A 16,720-nucleotide genomic window follows, 5' to 3' on the forward strand; every position below is an offset into this window, starting at 1 on the left:
GAACTCTGTCACTGCAGTATTGTTTCCATTCGGCATTATTGCTTGATGGCAGTCCGCTGAAATAAAAACAGAGACTCAATCAACCTATTGCATTTATTGAACCTTACCTTAATAACTGTTTGTGAGTGTGCAATAGATTTAGGGCAGTAGCTCCCTCTTCTTAAGGAATTTACAATCAAGAAAATAAAGTCAATGAACTGCCCTGGCATCAGTGAAAGAGAGGAAGAAAGAAACGTGGGTAAGTGGAAAAATAACTGAGTACCACATAATCATGCAATAGAAATGGAATGTCAGTGAAAGATAACTTGCAAGAAGAAAATGGAACAAGCTTTTGCTTTGAAATTCATACTCCCACAGATTACAGTACTTAAAACAGTTTTTCTTTGTATTTTGCAAAGATATATTTTATCATCTTCATTCGGGTTGGCCTAGTGGATGGGGCATGGGCCTGGGAGTCAGAAGGTCAGGGGTCCTAATCCCGGCTCCACTGCTGTGTGACCTCAGGGAAGTCACTTCAGTTCTCTGGGCCTCAGCTACCTCATCTGTGAAATGGGGTTTGAGACTGTGAGCCCCTCGTGGGACAGGGACTGTGTCCAACCCAATTTGTTTAGTACAGTGCCTGGCACATAGTAAGCATTTAACAAATACTATTATTATTATTATTATTGCTATTTATATTATTATTATCCTGGAAACCAATGAGGAATTACACTGTGGCACTGCATTTGCATAATTTTTAACGGAGAAAAATCATAGCTTTCTGTACAAGAAATTTCAATAGAACATTTCTTAGTCTTTTCTTAAAGATCCTTCCTTCCAATGTCTGTTGACCTCTTTTTTCTTGACTCTCAAAGTTTCTCCATCTTCACTTTTTATTGAACAGTCTAAGATAAAGTTTAGTAATTAATTTATATTCCTAGGCAGAGAGTCAGTGCATACATCTGAAGGGCAGTTTTTAGATCATAATAGAGTAGGATTTAATTTTTTTGATAAACTGGATTTACCCAACTTACCTTGTGCAAAAATAAAGTATTGCACCTTTAGCTCACCAAAAGAGGTAATCTTTGAGTGACAGAGGGAAGTATATATATATATATATATATATATATATATTATACATATTTTTGAACAGTGTTATGGGACTACACCCGTGAGGCTAACTGAAAGTTTCAAAATGCTAATGGAAATGCATAATCATTAAAAGGACCTTTATGCCTAAAGATTATTGGAGAAAAAAACACACATACACGCTTAGGATTCTCAAAGGAATCAATATGTTTACTTTTGTCATAGCTGCACAAGGCAAGTGAAACCAATTATTTGGCAAAGCAATTGGCTTCCTCTTCTTTTGGACTGTCTATACGAGCAGAGACTGGAGAACTGTAGTGTGGATTTCAGGTTGTTTTGCATGTAATAATGATAATAACTGTGGTATTTATTACGTGTTTTGTATGTGCCAGGGACTGCACTAAGCTCTAGGGTAAGTGCAAGCAAATTGGGTTGGACACAGTCGCTGTCCCACTCGAGGCTCACAGTTTTCATCCCCATTTTACAGATGAATAAACTGAGGCACAGAGAAGTGAAGTGATTTGCCCAAGGTCATATAGGAGACAAGTGACAGAGCTGGAATTAGAAACCAGATCCTTCTGACTCCCAGCTCCATGCTCTATCCACTAAGCCATGCTGCTTCTCATTTAGACCAAACACTCATTATTTTATTTCTGCGTTTATGCAATGAATCAATCTACTGTATGCAGAGCATTATAGTCAGGACTTGGGAGAGAACAATAGAAGTAGTAGAAATAATCCCTGCCCTTGAGGTGCTTACTATGTGCATCTGCCACACAAGGCTGTAAGGGTAGATGGTTGAGAATGGAGGGAGGAGGAGAAATGGAGGACAATGAATGTGAAATGAGAATTGTGCTGGAGCCTCCCCAAAGCTGTTGGGCTTGAGGGAATTTGCAGAAGGATGTTTTCAGGATCTTCCCTTTAGAATTTAGTGCCTACTGAGGAACCAAAATTGTTTGAAAATCTGTGACATTATTATATGTTTCAGAATAAAATAATAATAGGAGTTAGTTTAGCATGGAGGAGAAATCGACATGATCAAAGAAGGTCAATTGAGTAACAATAAGGTTTTGAAGAGGGGGAGAGTAATTGTCAGATCAATCAATCAATCAATCAATCAATCGTATTTATTGAGCGCTTACTGTGTGCAGAGCACTGTACTAAGCGCTTGGGAAGTCAGATTTGAGGAGGGAGGTCATTTCAGGCCAGAGGCAGTACTTGGGCCAGGGATCAGTGGTGAGAAGGTGAGACTGAGGTACTGTGAGAAGGTCAGCACTAGAAGAGTGAAGTGTGTGGGCTGGGTCGTAGAAGGAGAGAAGTGAGGTAATGTAGGAGGGGCCAAGGTGATGGTGTGCTTTAAAGCATACCTGTCCACTGTGTGGCCCTGGGCCAGACACTTAACCTCACCAATGCCAGCTTCCCCAACTGTAAAATGGGGATAATAATATCTGAACCTTACCTCACAGTGATGTTGTGGGTAATAAATTAAAATAACTAATGTAAAGTGCTTTAGCAATAAAAGCACCCAATAGAATATTTATTTTAATTTCTCTACCCCTCTAGGCTGTAAGCTCATTACGGGTAGGGAAGGTGTCTGATAATTCTGTTGTACTGTACTTTCCCAAGCATTTAAAACAGTGCTCTGCACATAGTAAGCTTTCAATAAATACCATTGGTTGAATGATTGACTGCAGAAGCCTTTTCCTGTACCCAGTTTCAATGCAAAGCTTTACAGAGTGCCCAAGGAAAGGAATTATTTTCCTCCCCTGAAATGAGATCTTTGCCATGACAGATAATAAATAAGACATGACAGAAAGATGAATGGGCATGGCTTTGTAGGGATAGGAGTTGACCATAATTGTAGAACAGGAGCAAAGAACAATGCTTGCAAGGTCACCTGGAGCTTGGACTCTTTTGAGAATAATGTCAGTCACATAAGTTCTGTTTTCATTAGCCATAAATTCAGTTTTTCTCAAAGATGATGAAAACTGAAACACTCACTCTATTGAATAATTATGACTTTACAGTCAGTAAAGTCAGTTCCAGAAATGAATAATACACGAGATGAACGAAATGTGTTAAAATATAAAGCAACCACAAAAGGTGAGAATGCTAAATAAAATACCAAAAACAAGAAATAGGAGCTAAAAAAATATATGCTGTAGGTGTAAGTAAGGGTTAAATGGGAATCACTTTGTCATGTTTTTGTTCTGTACCATTTGGTTTCAGATTCTCTTCTGCTTAGAATAGATCTCCTTTGATATTTTCATTCAATTGCCTTTATGCTTTTAGAATCTCCACTTCATTCAGTGTGGTGTTTCAAGGCCATTCAATTCTCCTTTCAAATTAAAAAAAAATCCATTCTTTTCAGATTTTGGTCCCTTCACATCAAATAATTTTTAAAGCAAGAAATATTTCATTTTAAAGTAAAAATGTGGCAGACCTAATGAAGATCTATTCAAAATAAATTTTGGGTCACACAGTAGGCATCTCAAACATTAGTGTATAATGAAATGCAACTATGGAATAAATGAGAAAGATACGTAAATAATCTTTCTCATTGTAAATTTACTTTCTCATTTGTAAATGAGAAAGTAATTCTTCATTACTATGTTAGGGCTCTTAAATACGAGACAAGATCCCAGATATTTGATGAAAAATTATAAATCCTGAAGGTGTCAGGAATTATTACACAGTCTATAACATTGATTCAGCATCTGGAGAACTACAATGGAATTAGTAGACATGATTCCTGCCTTCAGAGAGCTTACGCTCTAACAGAGGAGATGGACAATAAATTATAGCTAGGAAGAGGTAATAGTGTATTAAAGTATGTGCACAAATGCTCTGGTGGGTGAAGGTAGGGGTGAGTGTAAGTACCCAACTGCTTTGATGGCATGGACATGCAAAGGTGGAAGTTGGTTTGTTTGTTGTGGCATTTGTTAAGCACGTACTATGTGTCAGGAACTATACTAAGTACTGGGGTACATACAAGAAAACCAGATTTCACCAAGTCCATGTCCCACAGGAGGCTCACAGTCTTAATCTTCATTTTACAGATGAGGTAACTGAAGTTAAATGACTTGCCCAAGGTCTCGCAGAACCAGAAATAGAATCCAAGTCCTCAGTCTCCCAGGCTTATGCTCTTTCCATTAGGGCACATGGATTCTTATGTTGGGGGAGTGTAGAGTGAGGAAGATGAGAACATAATCACGGAAGGCTACCTGGAGGTGATTTGACTTCAGAAAAGATTTGAAGATGGGGCAAAACCAATTTTTTATGGGTACAAATTCCTATATCTCTTTTTAATGATTTTTAAGTGCTTACTATGCATCCAACACTGTTCTAAGTGCTAGGGTAGATCCAAGTTTATCAGGTTGGACACAATCCTTCTCCCACATGGGGCTCACAGTTCTACTTGGAGGGACGACCATTTAATCCTAATTTTACAGATGAAGAAACTGAGGCACAGAGAAGTAAATTGGCTTGGCCAAAATCACAGCAAGCAATTGTCAGAGCCATGATTAGGATCCAAAGCCTATAACTGACTCCTAGGCCCATGCTCTTTCCACTAGGCTATGCTGCTTTTCTTTCCCTCCCCTGCTCCACCTCTTTTCCCGCCCTCCTTTCTGTCCCCCCTTTCGTTTTTTTCTTTGAGAGCCCTTTGAAAGTTCTTACTCTCTCTTTCAACTCAGTGTCAAATCATTTACCCTCTAAGAAACATTACCTCGATATATGAAAAATTGGCTCACCAACCCTTTTAGTGCTTCCATCATTGGTCACCTGTCTACTTGTTTTGTTTTGTTGTCTGTCTCCCCCTTCTAGACTGAGCCCATTGTTGGGTAGGAACCGTCTCTATATGTTGCCGACCTGTACTTCCCAAGTGCTTAGTACAGTGCTCTGCACACAATACGCGTTCAGTAAATACGATTGAATGAATGAATGAATGAATGATGTTGTCCATTTCTTGATTCTGAATATTTATTCATTCATTCAATCGTATTTATTGAGCGCTTACTATGTGCAAAGCACTGTGCTAAGCGCTTAGGTGAGTACAATATAACAATGAGCAGACACATTCCCAGCCGACAACGAGTTTACGGTTTAGAGGCAAGGAGACAGACATGAATACAAATAGAATTACACAATGCACATAAGTTCTGGGGGGCTGGGAAGGGAGAAGAGCATAGGGAACTAGTCAGGGCAACGCATAAGGGAGTGGGCGATGAGGAAAGGTGGGGCTTAGTCTGGGAAGGCTTCTTGGAGTAGATGTGCTTTCAATAAGGTTTTGAAGGCAGAGTAATTGTCTGTTTGATTTAAGAAGGGAGAGCATTCCAGACCAGAGGCAAAACATGGGCTAAGGGTCAGTGGAGAGATAGGCTTGATCGAGTCACATTGAGAAGGTTAGCACTGGAGTAGCGAAGTCTGTGGGCTGAGTTGTAGAAGGAGAGAAGTAAGGTGAGGTAGGAGAGGGGCAAGGTGGTGGAGTGCTCTAAAGATAATGTTGAGGAGTTTTTGTTTGATGTGGAGGTGTATGGCCAACTCCTGGAGTTTTTTGAGGAGGAGGCCGATGTGTCCTGAACGTTTTTATAGAAAAATGATCCGGGAAGTAGAGTGAAGCATGGACTGGAGTGGGGTGAGACAGGTGGCTGGGAGGTCGGCAAGGAGGCTGATGCAGTAATCCAGGCTGGGATAGGATAAGTGTATTAGGGTTTAACATTCAGAGCATTCTAGAAAGAATAGATGACAAAGATTATATGGAAGAGTTTAGGCAACCATGACCAAGTGATAATTTCAATAGATTTTCAAAATGGAAATTTGGTGCATAATATAAGAAATAAAAGGTTTTTATGAACATTCACAAGTCGTAAAAATGAAATTCTCATTCTGAGGACGTATAAGGTGCTTCTAGAATTAAAGATTCGGTGATTTTAAAATAAGCCAAACAGTATTTTAAAGGGAAATTGGAATTTACCACTTTTACACACACACACTTTTACACACACACACACACACACACATTTATATATTTCAGAGTTGCTAATGCATCTGAGCTAATGATTTACATTCTGTGAGGAAATAATTTCCTTCAAACTTTCAATACTTTTTCTCATAATATCAGGAAAGACTTCTCTTAACAACCATTCTCAAGTCCCGTTTCCATACTACTACTACTACTACTACTACTACTACTACTACTGCTGCTGCTACTACTACTACTACTACTACTACTACTACTATTAAAAACATTATTTATTAACTGCTTACTGTGTGCCAAGCACTGCACTAGGCAACGGACTAGATATAAGATAATCAGGTTGGACACAATCCCTATCCCACACAAGGCTTAGAGTCCAAATAGCCTCGTGGAAAAGACATGGGCTTGGAAAGTCAAAGGACCTGGGTTTAAATCCCACTTCTGCTACTTGCTTGGTCTATGACCTTGGGCAAGTGCCTTCATTTCTTTGTGCCTCTGTTTCTTCAGCTGTGAAATGGAGACTCAGTACCTGTTCTTCCTCCTACTTAAACGGTGTTCAAATGGAACAGAGATCTTGTCCAACATGATCAACATGTTGTTTACCCCAGTGTTTAAAGCAGTGCTTGGCACATAGTAAATGCTTAACTAATACTATAATTTTTATAATAATAAGTAGGAGGGCATAGGATTTCATTCCCATTTTACAGATCAGGAAAGAGAAGCCCAGAGAAGATAAGTGACTTGCCCGAGGTCACGCAGCAGACAAGGGGCGAGGAGGGAATTAGAACCCAGGTCCTCAGGCTTGCAGGTCTGTGTTCTGACCGCTAGGCTGCGCTGTTTCCAGCTGGCTTGTCCCCTGTCCGGTTCGAATTCGTCTCCCAATGCCTCCATGTCTCGTAACTTTAGTTTCAATGTACAAATTTCTTTTGTTTCATGTCGTCTTTTCCCATTTCCTTGCCTCCCATGTGGCATGTTGTTCCCGGGGAGTGGGGTGGGAAAAGCAGTGGTCTTGGAAAAGTGCAGTTAAGAAGACCCTACCCCCTAGAGAACTTGAAAATTTTAAAATGGGGATTGAGAATGTGAGTCCCATACTGGACAGAGACTGTGTCTGAGTGCTTAGTAAAGTGCCTGGCACATAGTAAGCGCTTAACAAATGCCATTATCATTATTGTATCCACCCCAGCGCTTAGTACAGTGTTCGGCAACAAATACCAAAGTTATTATTAGTGGCCCATTCTTAGCCCTGCTGAACCTCGGGGATGATGTCACCGACGGGATCCGGGGTCTCCCATATAACGAGGTCTCTCGAGATGAGCCCAGCGCTGGTCCACCTGGGGACTTCCTCTTGCAACCACCACCCCGAAACATGGATGCCTTCTCCGAGGGGACCTTGAGCTCATCAGGGGACCACTGAGGCCCGGTTACTTCACAGAGCCTTTCCCGTCACTGTCACAAATGCACAAGAGGAGACGAGGAAAGAGAGTGAGCATCCAGAACCTGCCTGCAGTGGCTGTCTCCGATATTGGACGACTCCAGTGAGTTTCAGTTGTGGTAGCGGTGGTGGGCTGAAGCTGATGACAGCATAGAAAAAGCTCCTCTTGCCAGGTTTCTCGTACAGTTCATTGTAATAGTAATATTAATAATTGCGGTTTAATAATAATTATTATAATTGTGGTATTTATTAAGCATTTACTATATGCCGAGCATTGTTCTAAGCATTGGGTACTTGTTAGGTCGTTACTATATACCAGACGCTGTACTGAGCTCTGAAGTAGATACAAACAAATCGGGTTGGACACGGTCCATGTCCCTCATGGTATGGCATTTGTTAACCACTTACTATGTGTCAAGCACCGTTCTAAGTGCTTAAGTAATCAGTCCCTGTTCCAAATAATGATAATAATTGTCCCATGAATCAAAGAGGAAATTCTCATGCAGGGTTGAGATCCCCTCACTCACAAAGTCAAGCTGTACTCCCTTGTACCTTGCTGTACCTTGTCTTCCCTCCCAAACCTTGCCCTCTCCCTGACTTTCCCATCTCTCTTGACAGCACTACCATCCTTCCCGTCTCACAAGCCCGCAACCTTGGTGTCATCCTCGACTCCGCTCCCTCATTCACCCCTCACATCCAAGCCATCACCAAAACCTGCTGGTCTCAGCTCCGCAACATTGCCAAGATCCACCCTTTCCTCTCCATCCATACCGCTACCCTGCTCATTCAAGCTCTCATCCTATCCCGTCTGGACTACTGCATCAGCCTTCTCTCTGATCTCCCATCCTCGTGTCTCTCCCCACTTCAATCTATACTTCATGCTGCTGCCCAGATTGTCTTTGTCCAGAAACGCTCTGGGAATGTTACTCCCCTCCTCAAAAATCTCCAATGGCTACCAATCAATCTGCGCATCAGGCAGAAACTCCTCACCCTGGGCTTCAAGGCTCTCCATCACCTCGCCCCCTCCTACCTCACCTCCCTTCTCTCCTTCAACAGCCCACCCTTTACCCTCCGCTCCTCTGCTGCTAATCTCCTCACCGTACCTCATTCTCGCCTGTCCCGCCATCGACCCCCGGCCCACGTCATTCCCCGGGCCTGGAATGCCCTCCCTCTGCCCATCCACCAAGCTAGCTCTCTTCCTCCCTTCAAGGCCCTAGTGAAAGCTCACCTCCTCCAGGAGGCCTTCCCAGACTGAGCCCCTTCCTTCCTCTCCCCCTCGTCCCCCTCTCCATCCCCCCATCTTACCTCCTTCCCTTCCCCACAGCACCTGTATATATGTATATATGTTTGTACATATTTATTACTCTATTTATTTATCTATTTATTTTACTTGTACATATCTATTCTATTTATTTTATTTTGTTACTATGTTTGGTTTTGTTCTCTGTGTCCCCCTCTTAGACTGTAAGCCCACTGTTGGGTAGGGACTGTCTCTATATGTTACCAAATTGTGCTTCCCAAGCGCTTAGTACAGTGCTCTGCACACAGTAAGCGCTCAATAAATACGATTGATGATGATGATGATGATGATAATAATAATAATAATAATAATAATAATAATAATGGCATTTGTTAAGTGCTTACTATGTGCAAAGCACTGTTCTAAGACCTGGGGAGGATACAAGGTGATCAGGTTGTCCCACCTGGGACTCACAGCCTTAATCCCCATTTTCAGGTGAGGAAATTGAGGCCCAGAGAAGTGAAGTGACTTGCCCAAGATCACACAGCAGACAAGGGGGAGAATCGGGAGTAAAGCCCAGGTACTCTGACTCCCAGGCCCGGGTTCTTTTCTCTAGATCGCTCTGCTGCTCACTAGACTACACTGCTCACTTTAAGGGTAATAATAGAATAGTAATGATGATGGTACTCGTTAAGCGCTTACTATGTGCCAAGCACTGTTCTAAGCTCTGGGAAAGGACCGCGTCTACTATCTTTATTGTACTGTGCCCTTTCTAGCGCTTACAACAGTGCTGGGCACACACGAAGTGCTCATTATATACCCTGATTAATTGTCTGATTGAAGGGTCATGCCAAAGACTAGGAAAAGGTGGAACTGAAACCGAAATATCCTTACGACCGGTTTCTCATTCTTTCCAGGCTGTGTTCCCGCTTGAGACCTCTCCCATGGGAATCTGAACCCCCTTCTCAGGTGGATGCCTAATGGGGTGGGAGAGTACAGCTTGACTTTGTGAGTGAGGGGATCTCAACCCTGCATGAGAATTTCCTCTTTGATTCATGGGGTTTAAATCCTATTTAGACTGGGAAACCTATGTGGGACAAGAACTAACCTGATAAAACCTGGTTCCATCCAGTGCTTATAACAGTGCTTGGAACATAGTAATTATTATTACTATTACCATTATTAATATTCATCCACTTTTGCCCACAACTTCTGCTTCATTAAGTATTGCGTTGTGGGTTCTGTGGGTTCTAGAGCGGATGAGAGAATAAGTTCTCATGCCGACAGTCAATCGAATCTTGGGTTTCAGGAAAGGCCTAGTAGGAAGAGTCCAGAAATGGGATCCTGTGGTCTGGATTCAAGTCCCAGCTTTGTCCCGGATAGCTGTGTGCACTTGTGAGATTAATAATTCCATTTCTCTGGATTTGCCTGGGTGGGAGGAGGTTATTGCAATCAATTCAAGACATCGTCACTCTCTCCCCCTTCATATCAAACACAGTTTTAATTTCCCCACCGTCAAAGCTTTGTTGATGGTACTTCTCCCTGTCTAAGCACTCATTTCCTCATCTTCTGTGCTCTTCTGCCTCGTCCTTGCACTTGAATTAGCTCCCTTTATCACCCCTCCCTCAGCCCCACAGCATCTAAGTCCATATCCGTGATTTATTTCTACTAATGTCTTCCTCATCCTCTAAACAGTAAGCTCGTCGAGGGCAGTGAACGTGTCTATAAAGTCTGTAATATTGTTCTCTCCCAAACGCTTAGTATAGTGTTCTGCATATAGTAAGCACTCAATAAATGCCATTGATTTATCTGCAATTTATTTCAATGTCTGTTTCCCCCATATACAGTAAGCTCTCTGAGGGGAGGGAACGTGTCTACCAACTTCAATCTTTTGTCCTCTCCCAAGCTCTTAATACAGTGCTCTGCATGCCTGAAGTGCTCAATAAATACGATTAATTAAGTTATTGAAGCAGTATGCTCCCACCCATAACCTCATGTGGAGATTTTTCTTATGTCTTTGAGGAATTAAGTCCTTTCTCTGTGCCTCTTCAGGCAAGGAAATGGCCAACATCACGACGGTGATGGAATTCCTCCTGCTGGATTTCTCGGAGATCCGGGAGCTGCAGCTGGTCCAGGCCGCGCTGTTCCTCTTGGTCTACCTGGCGGCCCTGATGGGGAATCTCCTCATCATCGCTGTCACCGTCCTCGACCGGCGCCTCCACACCCCCATGTACTTCTTCCTCAGGAATCTGTCCATCCTCGACCTCTGCCTCAACTCCATCACCGTCCCCAAATCCATCCTCAACTCCCTGACCAACAAGAAATCCATCTATCATTGGAGCTGTGTGGCTCAAGTCTTTCTGGTGGTCCTATTTGTCAGCTCGGAGTTGTTCATCCTCACGGTGATGTCCTACGACCACTACGTGGCCATGTGCAGTCCCCTGCATTACGTGGTCATCATCGACCGCGGGGCCTGGTTCAAAATGGCGGCCACTTCCTGGCTCAGTGGGGGGCGATTTGGAGCGATGTACTCAGTCAGGACGTTCTCCTTAACCTTCTGCGGACTCCACGAGGTCCAGCACTTCTTCTGTGATGTCTGCACCCTGCAGAAGGCCTCTGGTTCTGGGACGCACGTTGTCATCGTTGCCAGTGTCGCCGTTGGTGCCAGTTTTGGTTTCATCTCTTTCATCTCCATCATGGTCTCATACGCGTGCATCTTCCGGACCGTGGTGAGGATGCCGGCCTCCGAAGGCCGGGCCAAAGCCTTCTCCACCTGTCTGCCTCACCTCACAGTCGTCAACATCTTCCTCTCTATGGCCACCATTGCCTACCTCAAGCCTTTGTCAGACTTCCCCTCGATCCTGGACCTGCTGGTGTCCGTGTTGTATGCCGTGATGCTCCCCACCTTGAACACCTCCTCTACAGCCTGAGGAACCGGGACATGAAGGTCGCACTGGGGAGGGTTCTCGGGAGGCCTCCGTTTCTCCGGAATAAAAGCCCCCTAGCTTTGCCCTGACATCAGCCCCCCGGGTTTTCTCCAAGCCCCCAGACCTTTGCCAGCACCTGCGGTTAGTAGGAGGGAACAGATTCATCGATAATGTCTGAGATCAGTACTCCAGAATCACTTATTTTCTTCCTTCCCTAATGACCACGGTACCCCCTCCCTTCCTGGCTAAACTCCTCTACTGGATTCCAGCCTTCTCTCTCACTCGGATGATCAGCAGTGGTTTTATACTGCACAGTCCCGTTTCAATACTACTACTACTACTACTACTACTACTACTACTACTACTACTACTACTACTACTACAAAAACAATATTTATTAAGTGCTTACTGTGTGCCGTGCCAAGCATTGTACTAGGCATGTTAATTGATAACTGCTCTCTGTGGTATCATCTACTTATTTTATTACTGCTACTGCATGTTAATTATTAGCTGTTCGCTGCGCTGGGATTTACGTTGCTGACCTCACCATTAACTATCAATTCCCCTGTTCTCATCTGTCCTTCCCTGTCCTCACTCCCCTTTCCCTCTCCCACCCAGCTCTTTCCCTCCCTTTCCCCGCCTCCACCCCTCCTCCCCACCTCCTCCCCAGAATCCCTCTGTACTAGCTGCAATCCTCAACCTCTCCCTTCCAAACCCCGCCCCATCCCAGTTCTTTCTCATCGCCACCCCTATATCCCCTCTCCCCACCGAGGCTCTCGCCAACTCATTCTAATCCCAACCCTCCCCTCCCCTCCCTCCACAGCTGCTGTCAAGAGTGGCCTATGGAACCCCCACTCCATTATAGGTAAGCTCGCTTTCATCCTTGACCTGTTCAATCAGTCAATCAATCGTATTTATTAAGTGCTTACTGTGTGCAGAGCACTGTATTAAGCGCTTGGGAAGTACAAGTCGGCAACGTATAGAGACGGTCCCTACCCAACAACGGGCTCACAGTCTAGAAGGGGGAGCAGGACAACAAAACAAAACATGTGGACAGGTGTCAAAATTGTCAGAATAAATAGAATTATAGCTATATTCATTCATTCAATCGTATTTATTGAGCGCTGACTGTGTGCAGAGCACTGGACTAAGCGCTCGGGAAGCACAAGTCGGCAACATAGAGAGACGGTCCGTATCCAACAACGGGCTCACAGTCTAGAAGGGGGAGACGGGCAACAAAACATCTGGACCGGTGTCAGGTCAGTAAAATACTGAGAACAGACTAAGCAAAATATGATCCCTGATCAGAATCAATAACAGCAGGTGGCCCACGCTGGGGAATGACTTGCCGCAAGAGACATTTTGCCACCGTAAGAGCAGTTGCTCGAGATAATGATAATAATAAATGATAATGGCATTTAAGTGCTTAGCATGTTCAAAGCACTGTTCTAAGCGCTGGGGAGGTTACAAGGTGATCGAGTATCCACGGGGGGCTCACATTCTTAATCCTCATTTTACAAATGAGGTAACTGAGGCTCAGAGAAGTTACGTGACTTGCCCAAGGTCACACAGCTAACAATTGGCAGAGCTGGGATTTGAACTCTCGACCTCTGACTCCAAAGCCCGTGCTCTTTCCACCGAGCCACGCTGCTTCTCTAAGTTGCTGAGCTGAAGGGAAAGCCTCAATCCACCCAGTCAGGTGATCGACAATAACCAGCAAATGTCGAAAACGATCAGCCCTCGGGAAGTGTCACAAAATCAACCTGCACTCCCTTGAAGGGGGAAAAGACCCAAGGGCGTCCCCGCAAGGGAACTTGACGACTAGGATGAGCATTAAAGCTCTGGAAAGTAGCGCAACTGGCTGTAACACGTTTGGCAACGGGATGGATACCTGGGGCAAACCATACTCAGAGGACATTGGCTGCCAAGGCATCTGCCCCAAAGTGGCTCTCCTGATGAAGGCTCAGGCAAACTGGTCGCAGCGCAGCAGAGGGAAGTATAGGGCGTCCATCAGGGACGCCAAAGAGACAGTCTCATTCCAGCGCTTCATAGTGCCAAGGCCACCCAGCTCTTTCCTTATCAGTAATCAGGGAGGGCATCAGACTGCCAGGCATAAACGTAGGGGCCAGGGCCATAACAGGAGCTACATGAACAGGAGGGGAAAATTGTGGAGCGCTTCCTATGTGCAGAGCTCTATTCCAGTGCTTGGAACAGTGCCTTGCATTTAATAAGCGCTTAACAAATGCCATTATTATTATTATCATCATCATCATCATCATCATCAATCATATTTATTGAGCGCTTACTATGTGCAGAGCACTGTACTAAGCGCTTGGGAAGTACAAATTGGCAACATATAGAGACAGTCCCTACCCAACAGTGGGCTCACAGTCTGAAAGGGGGAGACAGAGAACAAAACCAAACATACTAACAAAATAAAATAAATAGAATAGATATGTACAAATAAATTAAATAAATAAATAGAGTAAAAAAATATGTACAAACATATATACATATATACAGGTGCTGTGGGGAAGGGAGGGAGGTAAGATGGGGGGATGGAGAGGGGGGCGAGGGGGAGAGGAAGGAAGGGGCTCAGTCTGGGAAGGCCTCCTGGAGGAGGTGAGCTCTCAGCAGGGCCTTGAAGGGAGGAAGAGAGCTAGCTTGGCGGATGGGCAGAGGGAGGGCATTCCAGGCCCGGGGGATGACGTGGGCCGGGGGTCGATGGCGGGACAGGCGAGAGCGAGGTACGGTGAGGAGATCAGCGGTGGAGGAGCGGAGGGTGCGGACTGGGCTGTAGAAGGAGAGAAGGGAGGTGAGGTAGGAGGGGGCGAGGTGATGGAGAGCCTTGAAGCCCAGGGTGAGGAGTTTCTGCCTGATGCGCAGATTGATTGGTAGCCACTGGATAATTTTGAGGAGGGGAGTGATATGCCCAGAGCGTTTCTGGACAAAGATAATCCGGGCAGCAGCATGAAGTATGGATTGAAGTGGAGAGAGACACGAAGATGGGAGATCAGAGAGAAGGCTGATGCAGTAGTCCAGACGGGATAGGATGAGAGCTTGAATGAGCAGGGTAGCGGTTGGGATGGAGAGGAAAGAGCGGATCTTGGCAATGTTGTGGAGCTGAGACCAGCAGGTTTTGGTGACGGCTTGGATGTGAGGGGTGAATGAGAGAGCGGAGTCGAGGATGACTCCAAGGTTGCGGGCTTGTGAGACGGGAAGGATGGTAGTGCCGTCAACAGAGATGGGAAAGTCAGGGAGAGGGCAAGGTTTGGGAGGGAAGACAAGGAGTTCAGTCTTCGACATGTTGAGCTTTAGGTGGCGGGCAGACATCCAAATGGAGATGTCCTGAAGGCAGGAGGAGATGCGAGCCTGGAGAGAGGGGGAGAGAGCTGGGGCAGAGATGTAGATCTGGGTGTCATCAGCGTAGAGGTGATAGTTGAAGGCGTGGGAGCGAATGAGGTCACGAAGGGAGTGCGTGTAGATCGAGAACAGAAGGGGACCAAGCACTGAACCTTGGGGAACCCCCACAGTGAGAGAATGGGAGGGGGAGGAGGAGCCTGCAAAAGAGACTGAGAAAGAACGACCGGAGAGGTAAGAGGAGAACCAGGAGAGGACGGAGTCTGTGAAGCCAAGGTCAGATAGCGTGTTGAGAAGAAGGGGGTGGTCCACAGTGTCAAAGGCAGCTGAGAGGTCGAGGAGGATTAGGACAGAGTAGGAGCCGTTGGATTTGGCAAGCAGGAGGTCATTGGTGACCTTTGAGAGGGCATTTTCCGTGGAATGTAGGGGACGGAAGCCAGACTGGAGGGGGTCGAGGAGAGAGTTGTTATTGAGGAATTCTAGGCAGCGAGTGTAGACAACTCGTTCAAGGAGTTTGGAAAGGAATGGTAGGAGGGATATGGGACGATAACTAGCAGGTGAGGTGGGGTAAAGAGAGGGTTTTTTTTTAGGATGGGAGAGACATGGGCATGTTTGAAGGCAGAGGGGAAGGAACCAGTGGAGAGTGAGCGGTTGAAGATGGAAGTTAAGGAGGGGAGAAGGGATGGAGCGAGAGATTTAATGAGATGAGAGGGAATGGGGTCAGAAGCACAGGTGACCGGAGTAGAACTTGAGAGGAGGGAGGAGAGCTCCTCTGAGGACACTGCTGGGAAGGATGGGAGAGTAGCAGAGAGTGTTGAGAGCCGGGGGGATGGAGAAAGGGGGAAAGAGACTTTGGGGAGGTCGGACCTGATGGATTTAATTTTGTTAATGAAGTAGGAGGCCAGATCGTTGGGGGTGAGGGAAGGAGGAGGGGGAGGAACCGGGGGCCTGAGAAGGGAGTTGAGTGTGCGGAATATTATCATTATTATTATTATAATTATTATTCCAAGTGCTTGGGAGAGGACGATACAAATTAAGAAGGGAAGGTGATATGGAAGAGAAACTGATGGAGCAGCCTCGAATCCCCAGAGCACCTACCCTTTAGAAGGGAGGGGAGAAGTAGCCCACCTAATGACAGCAATAATAGTAATAATAGCAATGGTATTTACTAAGCACTTACTATGTGTCAAACATGCTCTCGGCACTGAGATAGATAATAATAATGATTGCGGTATTTGTTAAGCACTTCTTATTTGCCAGACTCTGGACTAAACAGTCTAAGCAGGAGGGTGAACAGGAAGTGAACATCCGTTTTACGGATGAGGATACTGAGGCCCAGAAGTGAAGCGACTTGCCCGAGGTCACCCGGCAGGCCAGTGGCAGAGCTGGGATTAGAATACAGATCTTCGGTCTCCCAAGCCCAGGCTATTTCCACAAGGGCGTGCTGCTTCTGCGCTGCCTAGGCTGGGCCCTGGCTCTAGCCCTGGAGAGATGATCCGGAGGAAAAACAGGGACTGAGTTCAACCTAATTATCCTGTATCTACCCCAGGGCTTAGTACAGTGCTTGCCACTCAGTAAGCACTTAATAAATGCCACAATTATCATTATTATTAGTAGTAGTAGTAGCTGCTTTACTGAGACACATTAGTCAACTGGGAGCATGGCCCTTTCCAAAGCCCTATGCAGGCTGTTTTCAGAGTGGAAAAAAGAGACAG

This window comes from Tachyglossus aculeatus, unplaced genomic scaffold (assembly GCF_015852505.1).
Source record: "Tachyglossus aculeatus isolate mTacAcu1 unplaced genomic scaffold, mTacAcu1.pri scaffold_87_arrow_ctg1, whole genome shotgun sequence".
NCBI lineage: Eukaryota > Metazoa > Chordata > Mammalia > Monotremata > Tachyglossidae > Tachyglossus > Tachyglossus aculeatus.